General features: G+C 39.7%; 2 non-coding genes across 2 annotated transcripts; one reads left to right on the top strand and one right to left on the bottom strand.

Moving 5' to 3' along the window:
* The first annotated feature begins 6,371 nt into the window (after nucleotides 1-6,371).
* LOC123820522 lies at nucleotides 6,372-6,478 on the top strand. The gene has a single exon (XR_006785981.1). It is a non-coding gene; the product is annotated as a U6 spliceosomal RNA (small nuclear RNA).
* Nucleotides 6,479-7,290: 812 nt separating this feature from the next.
* LOC123820537 lies at nucleotides 7,291-7,397 on the bottom strand. Its single transcript, XR_006785994.1, has one exon. It is a non-coding gene; the product is annotated as a U6 spliceosomal RNA (small nuclear RNA).
* Nucleotides 7,398-7,806: the final 409 nt, after the last annotated feature.

Here is a 7,806-nt window from a genome sequence, read left to right on the forward strand (position 1 = left end):
TCCATTTGTTTGTGTCTTGCTTAATTTCTTTCTTCAGTGTTGCAGAGTTTTCTGAGTACAGGTCTTTTACCTCCTTGGTTAGGTTTATTCCTAGGTATTTTGTTTTTCTTGTTGCTATGTCAAATGGGATATTTTTCCTGATTTCAGTTTCTGATATTTCATTGTTGGTGTACAAAAATGCCTTCAATTTCTGAATATTGACTTTGTATCTCACCATTTTGCCAAATTCACTTATTAGCTTGAGTAGATTTTTGGTGGAGTTTATAGGATTATCTATGTACACTATCATGTCATCTGCAAACAATGACAATTTTGTTTCCTCTTTTCCAATTTGGATGCCTTTTTTTTTTTCTTGTCTGATTGCTGTGGCTGGGATTTTCAATACTATGTCAAATAGAAGTGGTGAAAGTGGGCATTCCTGTTTTGCTCCTGATCTTCGTGGGAAAGCTTCTAGTTTTTGGCCATTGAGTATGATGGTGGCTGTAGGTCTCTCATATATGGCTTTTATTATGTTGAGGAATGCTCTCTCTGTTCCCACTTTGCTGAGTGTTTTTATCATAAATGGGCACTGTACCTTATCAAATGCTTTTTCTGCATCTATTGATATGATCATGTGATTTTTGTCTTTTGTTTATGTGAAGTATTACATTTATTGATTTGCAAATATTGTACCATCCTTGCAACCTGGGATGAATCCTACTTGATCATGGTTATGATCTTTTTAACATATTGCTGGATGCAGTTTTGCCAATATTTTGTTGAGGATTTTAGTGTCTATGTTCATCAGCAATATTGTCCTGTAGTTTTCTTTCTTTGTTGTGTCTTTATCTGTTTTAAGGATTATGATGATGCTGGCTTCATAAAAAGTTTGGGAGTCTTCCATCTTCTTGGGTTTTTTGGAATAGTCTGTGAAGGATAGGAGTTAGTTCTTCCTTAAATGCTTTGTAAAATTCTCCTGTGATACTGTCTGGTTTGAGGTTTTTGTGTGCCATGAGTATTTTGATTACTGCTTCAATTTCATCAGCTGCTATTGGTATGTTCTGGCTTTCTTCTTCTTTTTTATTCAGCTTTTAAAAATTTTATTTTCCTAGAAATTTGTCTATTTCACCCAGGTTTTAAAATTTCTTGGCAGATAGTTGTTTGTAATAATTTCTTACAATCCTTTGTATTTCTGTGGTAGCTGTTGTAATCTGTCGTTTCATTTCTGACTTTTTTTGTGTGGTCCTCTCTCTTTTTTTCTTAATGAGTCTGCTTAAAGTCCTGTCAATTTTGTTTATCTTTTTAAAGAAATCAGCTTCTGGATTTATTGATTGTTAGAATTGTTCCTTTAGTCTCTGTGTCATTTAATTCTGCTCTGATCTTGGTTATTTTCTTCCTTCTACTTACTCTAGGCTTTGTTTGTTGTTATTCCTCCAGTTCTTGTAGTTGTAGGGTTAGGGTGTTTATTTGAAATGTTTCTATCTTTTTTAGGCAGGCCTGTATTACTATGAACTTCCCTCTCAGGACTGCCTTCGCTGTAACTCATAACTTTTGGACAAAAAAATGAAACTCCAAAAACCATGAACTTACACCATCTATAAAAATCAACTCAAGATGGATAAAAGACTTAAATATAAGTTGCAACACCAGAAAAGTTCTAGAGGAGAACATAGGCAGGAAAGTCTCAGATATTCCATACAGCACTATTTTCACTAATATGTCTACTAGAGCAAGAGACATAAAGGAAAGAATAAACAAATGGGACTTCAGCAAAATAAAAAGCTGTGCATGACTAAAGAAAACATCAGCAAAATGAAAAGGGAACCAAATATATAGGAAGATATATTTGCCAATGATACCTCAGACAAGAAATTGATCTCCAAAATATGTAAAGAACTCACATGACTCAACACCAGGAAGACAAAAAAAAAAAAGAAAAACAATTAAAAAATGGGCAAAGACCTGAATAGATTTTTCTCCAAGGAGGACATACAGAGGGCCTAAAGACATATGAAAGAGTGCCCATCACTAGCCATCAGAGAGATGCAAATTAAAACCACAATGAGATACCACTTCACACCAGTCAGAATAGCCATCATAAACAAATCAACAAACAATAAGTGCTGGTGAGGTTGTGGAGAAAAGGGACACCTGCTGCACTGTTTGTGGGACTGCAGACTTGTGCAGCCACTGTGGAAAACAGTATGGAATTTCCTCACAAAACTAAAAATGGAACTGTCTTTAGGTCTGGCAATTCCAGTGCTGGGATTATACCCTAAGGATCCTGAAACACCAGTTCAAAAGAACCTATGCGCCCCAATGTTCATAGTCGCACAATTTACCATAGCCAAGAGCTGGAAGTAACATAAGTGTCTAACAGTAAATGAGTGGACCAAAAAATTGGTACATTTACTCAATGGAATACTGCGCAGTAGAAAGAAGGAACTCCTATCATTTGCAACAGCATGGATGGAACTAGAGAGCATTATGCTAAATGAAATAAGACAGGCAGTGAAAGACAAATACCATATGATCTCACCTGTAAGTGGAACCTAAGCAACAACAACAACAATAACAACAACAAAAAAAATCAAAATATAACCAGAGACACTGAAATAAAAAAAAAACCTGACAGTAACCAGAGGGGAGGTGGAAGGGGATAATGGGGGGAGAAGGGGGAAACGGTTGTCATGGAACATGCATAAAGGACCCATGGACAAAGCCAAAGGTGGGTAGGATCAAGGGTGGTAGGTGGGGATGACTGGGGTGGGGGGAAAATGGAGACAAATGTATTTGAACAACAATAAAATTTGTTTTAAAAACCCTGTTTTTATTAATTAAGAGAGGGTCTTCATGAATAAACATGTTTAAATATACATCAGAGAACCTATACTAGAGAGAAACCTTATGAATGTACTGACTGTGGTAATTGCTCTGGGAAATACCGCAACCACATCAGCAGATTCACAAAGGAGAAAAACTCTGTGTGTGTGTGTGTGTGTGTGTGTGTGTGTGTGTGTGTGTAGGAAGGTCCTTTGAATATGACCAGAGCAGTCATACTTGACTCACCATATGCACTGACTGTGGGAAAGGCCTTCCAATCAGCTCCCAGTATATATCAGAGAAGTCATAAATTAAAGAAAATCTCTTTCTTGAAAATGAGAAAGCTGTTCAAAGAATCAGATGAAATTTCATGTTATGGATTTTATATAGCCCAGAAAATATATGAATATATATAAAAAAAACACTATTTATAGAAAACACTATATAAAGAAAGAACTCTAGTTCCTTCTTTATCTTCAACAGTCTGAGCTTAGGGATGAAACTTTAAAAAAAAGTTTAGCCCTGGCTAGTGTGGCTTAGTGAATTGAGCACCAGACTGCAAATCAAATGGTCGCCAGTTCAATTCCTAGTTAAAGCACGTGCCTCGGTTGAGGACCAGGTCCCCAGTAGAGGGTGCTTGAAAAGCAACCACATGCTGGTGTTTCTCTCCTTTTTCCTCCCCCCATTCCCATCTGTAGAAATACATAAAATCTTTTTTAAAAAGTTTTTAAAATGTGTCTAGAATTTAAAACTAATTTCAGAACATCTTCTCTACTTTCAAACTTCAACAATATTTGATTATATATTTAGTGCCAATTTCAATTACACTATAACTCTAACTCCATGTTGAAATAAATAATACAGCTTTACAGAATCATCAAGTAATATATTGGCATTCAAGAATTGCTCATTGGCAGAGTGTATAAGTATGAAGCCTGACTTTACTAAACGACCTTATTTCGTACTCTTGGCTCCCATTTACTGTGTGCTGTGTCCTGATCTCAAAGATATTAAAATATGAAAAAAAGGAATGTTCAAGATTTATATAATTTAGTTGTAAACAAAGGTCAAGTTTTTTTAGAATATACTTGTGTGAATTGGTATTATCTGCATTAGTCAAAACACAGAAACAGATTAAGTATAGAACTGAACCTGAGGTTACATCTGTCAACTATCAAACCCAACATTAGTGATTCAGCTTTAGCCAAACACATCATCTACTGAAATAAATTAATATTGTTAATTTGAATTCCATTGACTTGTAGTTTAATTTGCATTACATTGACTTCTAGTTAGTTATAAAACAAATCAATATAACACAAAACTAATATAGTTGAATTTGTTTTTAGTGTATAACAGCTATAAGAATAAGTTTATGCAGTTTAACGTTTATACGTATTTATTTTACAATATAATAGAAATAATTTTAGGAACACTGGAGATCTAGAGAGAATTTATTGCTTTAAAAGAGTTCACAAGTAAATCGCCTGTGAGAAATTCTGCTGTTTTTTTTTAAGCATATTGTGCGGCAGTGCCGTGACTCTAAAAGTATAATTTTTGCTATTTCCGTACACATTGGATAATTTAGAGCCATTATATAGATTTCCGCCCCCCCAAGGATTGATGATCTCATCAATCTTCCACGCCCCCCCCCCCCCCGTATGTGGCAAACATTTTTTCTCTTTTCAGAATATAAAGCATTTAAACATGGTCATCTAGCAGTGTAGCCTGACTTAAGGAGTAGAGAAATCAAGTTCATGACTCTGGAACTCTGATCATCTTTCCACCTATAGATTTCTTTCACCATGTATCCTTTAATATTCTCTTTGGTTGTAAGGTTTCTAAAGAAAATATGAAGGGTTTTAGATGTATTTCTTCAAATCATAAAATTGAATATCAATTTATTAATAGCCCTGAAAGCAGTAATAGTTTATTGGAAAGATAGGCCATTACAAGAAATACATCAAAGCAGACTTTACTTGTGATTGGACAATTTACTAAATAGGTGTATGATTTTTGCTTAATTTTTTCCTTGGGGTAGGGGGAGAACACAGTGTTTTTATACTTTTCAAAATGTTGAAAGAGAATTATAACCACAAACATAGATAGGTTTAGCAATAATCCCTGTAGTCTTTCTGTTCCTCTTCTATTTTTGTCTTCATATACCAGAAACTCATATGGTTTCACACTACTTTCTTCTTGCTCATCATAAAATTGTGTACTAATTTAAAAACTTCTCAAAATTATTTGTTTTTCACAGGTTCCTAAGTATTGTGCCATAGTTTTGGAGAGAGGTAGGATGACCAAATGGAGAAAAACAAAAAAGCAAAACTGCACTTATGCTATAAATATACCGTATTCCTTATTAAAGGTACCATCCTAAGCAGGCTAAGCTAACCTACGCTCTTTACTTTCCTTCAATATTTAGAGTAGGGCAACCACCGCAATACCAGAGGCTTTCTTTCACCTTTGGCCCTCATTTCACAAAGCACAAGGCTTTGACTTGAGCGGTATGACTTTTGCAGTTAAAATCATATTCTTGAATACTAACGGTGCGGTATTTCTCGCAAGTAGGTCTGTCCTGCGCGTTTTTTATCATGAAAGGGTTAGGGTCAGGGTGCAGGGAAGTATAAGGAACTACAAGAATGATGCTCCAGTTCAACTCTAATGGTGTAATTCCTTGAATCCACCTCTCAGGGCAAAATTGTGGGCTTCAGCATGTTCTTCTGTGTTTCAGCTAGTTGGCAACCAGAGTTCAAGCTGGCCCCTAGGCCCTAGGGGAAGCACACCTATGCAAGGAGTGGCCGTTCTTCTGGGCACCTGCAGCCCTTTCCCCATCACGCTGGCGCCTGGGCATAATGCACTCAGGCCGCGGACACTAGTGTCAAAGTTTGTTAAGCCCAACGGACAGTGTGCTGCTGATGATCCGGAACCGAATGGGCGAGGCACTGAGAGGAATTTTCTGAAGGGCTGAACGCTGAGCTCATTTCGCCAATACCTTTTGCAACAGGCACAAGGCACCTGTGTCACGGGCGAAATATCCGTGATATATTCCGTATATTGGTGGGAGGACCCGTACTGGACCCAGAGCCCTAGTAGCCCAGCAGGCTAAGCGATTTGGGGAGAGGCCGTTTGTTCCAGGCAGGACGCTGGGACTACCTCGATCACGCCAGCCCGGGTGCCTCATGGACCACGAGTTGGCTACTGGACCAGACCTTGACAGCGCAGGCGGCACTGGGTCTTCGGCAGTGGCCGCTGGTCCCCGCGTGCTCCCCGGACTCAGCGAGAAAGCCTGAGGTCCCACAGCCCCGCCCGGAGTCCAGCCACCGGCTCCTTACCCAAGGTGCCCCGGGAACATTTGCATATCCCACCAGACAGGTAAACCCGGAGGCTCAATCGCAGCCTAGCGATCATAACAAACAACGTCCGAGCCTCGTGTGGTGGTGCCGTTGCATCAAATTCCCCTAAGCGTTCCGTGGTCGCTAGGAAGACGGGCAATTCGGTCACCCTAAGTAAGAGAGAAAACATTCTGCTGTACTTTAAATACCCGGTGGGAGGGGGGTGTTAACGTGCTCGCTTCGGCAGCACATATACTAAAATTGGAACGATACAGAGAAGATTAGCATGGCCCCTGCGCAAGGATGACACGCAAATTCGTGAAGCGTTCCATATTTTCGTATGGTTTTCCGGATAGACCAAGACACTCTCAGGAATCAATGATTTTTCCAATACCAGGTGACCGTAATACGTGCATCTAAGTTCCTTTTTTTATTAAGGTGGTTTGGGCAATGAACTTTTGATCAAATTTCCCATCACAGTTCCTTTTTCGGTAGACCGGCATTTCTGAATGATTCGTAAAGGCATACAAAGCCGGTCTCAGAAAGCAGATCCAAATGGGTTTGCTGCTTTCAGCCAGTTTTCACTTGGTCCTCGAGCTCTAAGGATCCGCAAGCACCGGCCAACATTGATCTCATCCGGTGTAGCCACTGCTTGACAACCGTCTCTCTGCCTTGGCAGAGTGCGCACTCAGGTCTTTATAAACGGCTGAAGAATGTTACAAAAGTAGACACAACAAATGAACACTAATGTTGCTTACCTCTTTTGGTAAGGATCCATTATTTTAGCAATTATTTGGTAACTCAGTAAATCAGAAATGATTTGGAGGGATTCACCGAGCAATTTATGTGCCAGTTTTCTAGTTAACAAAGTCAAACCTACCTGGGTTTGTGGAGTTTGTGTTGTTGAGGGAGATCAAACCTTAAATAAGACGTTTAAGGTTTATGAAGGAAAAATGTAGGTTAAAGTATTAGTACAAACGCCTCTTGATATGACCGAATCTCATTTTTATCAGCGATTGACTTACACGAATGTCTTTATAAACAATACTATTTTTGCCATTGGATGTCATACATTGCGCTTTGACTCACATTTTTTCGGAGGTAATCAAAAGGTGCGAAGTTGTGAGAACGCCCAAAGAAGCAGTGGTGCAAAAATATGGAACGCTTCACGAATTTGCGTGTCATCCTTGCGCAGGGGCCATGCTAATCTTCTCTGTATCGTTCCAATTTTAGTATATGTGCTGCCGAAGCGAGCACGTTAACACCCCCCTCCCACCGGGTATTTAAAGTACAGCAGAATGTTTTCTCTCTTACTTAGGGTGACCGAATTGCCCGTCTTCCTAGCGACCACGGAACGCTTAGGGGAATTTGATGCAACGGCACCACCACACGAGGCTCGGACGTTGTTTGTTATGATCGCTAGGCTGCGATTGAGCCTCCGGGTTTACCTGTCTGGTGGGATATGCAAATGTTCCCGGGGCACCTTGGGTAAGGAGCCGGTGGCTGGACTCCGGGCGGGGCTGTGGGACCTCAGGCTTTCGCGCTGTGTTCGCGGAGCACGTCGGGAGCGGCGCCAAGGCCGAAACTTAAGTGCGCGACTCCTTTGAGGACCTAGTAAGACCGGAAGAGTTGGTGCACGAGAAGTCTTCGGTGCGCGGAAGACAGG

The sequence above is a fragment of the Phyllostomus hastatus genome, unplaced genomic scaffold (genome assembly GCF_019186645.2).
Source record: "Phyllostomus hastatus isolate PE091 unplaced genomic scaffold, TTU_PhHast_1.1 phas_contig_348, whole genome shotgun sequence".
Classification (NCBI taxonomy): Eukaryota; Metazoa; Chordata; class Mammalia; order Chiroptera; family Phyllostomidae; genus Phyllostomus; species Phyllostomus hastatus.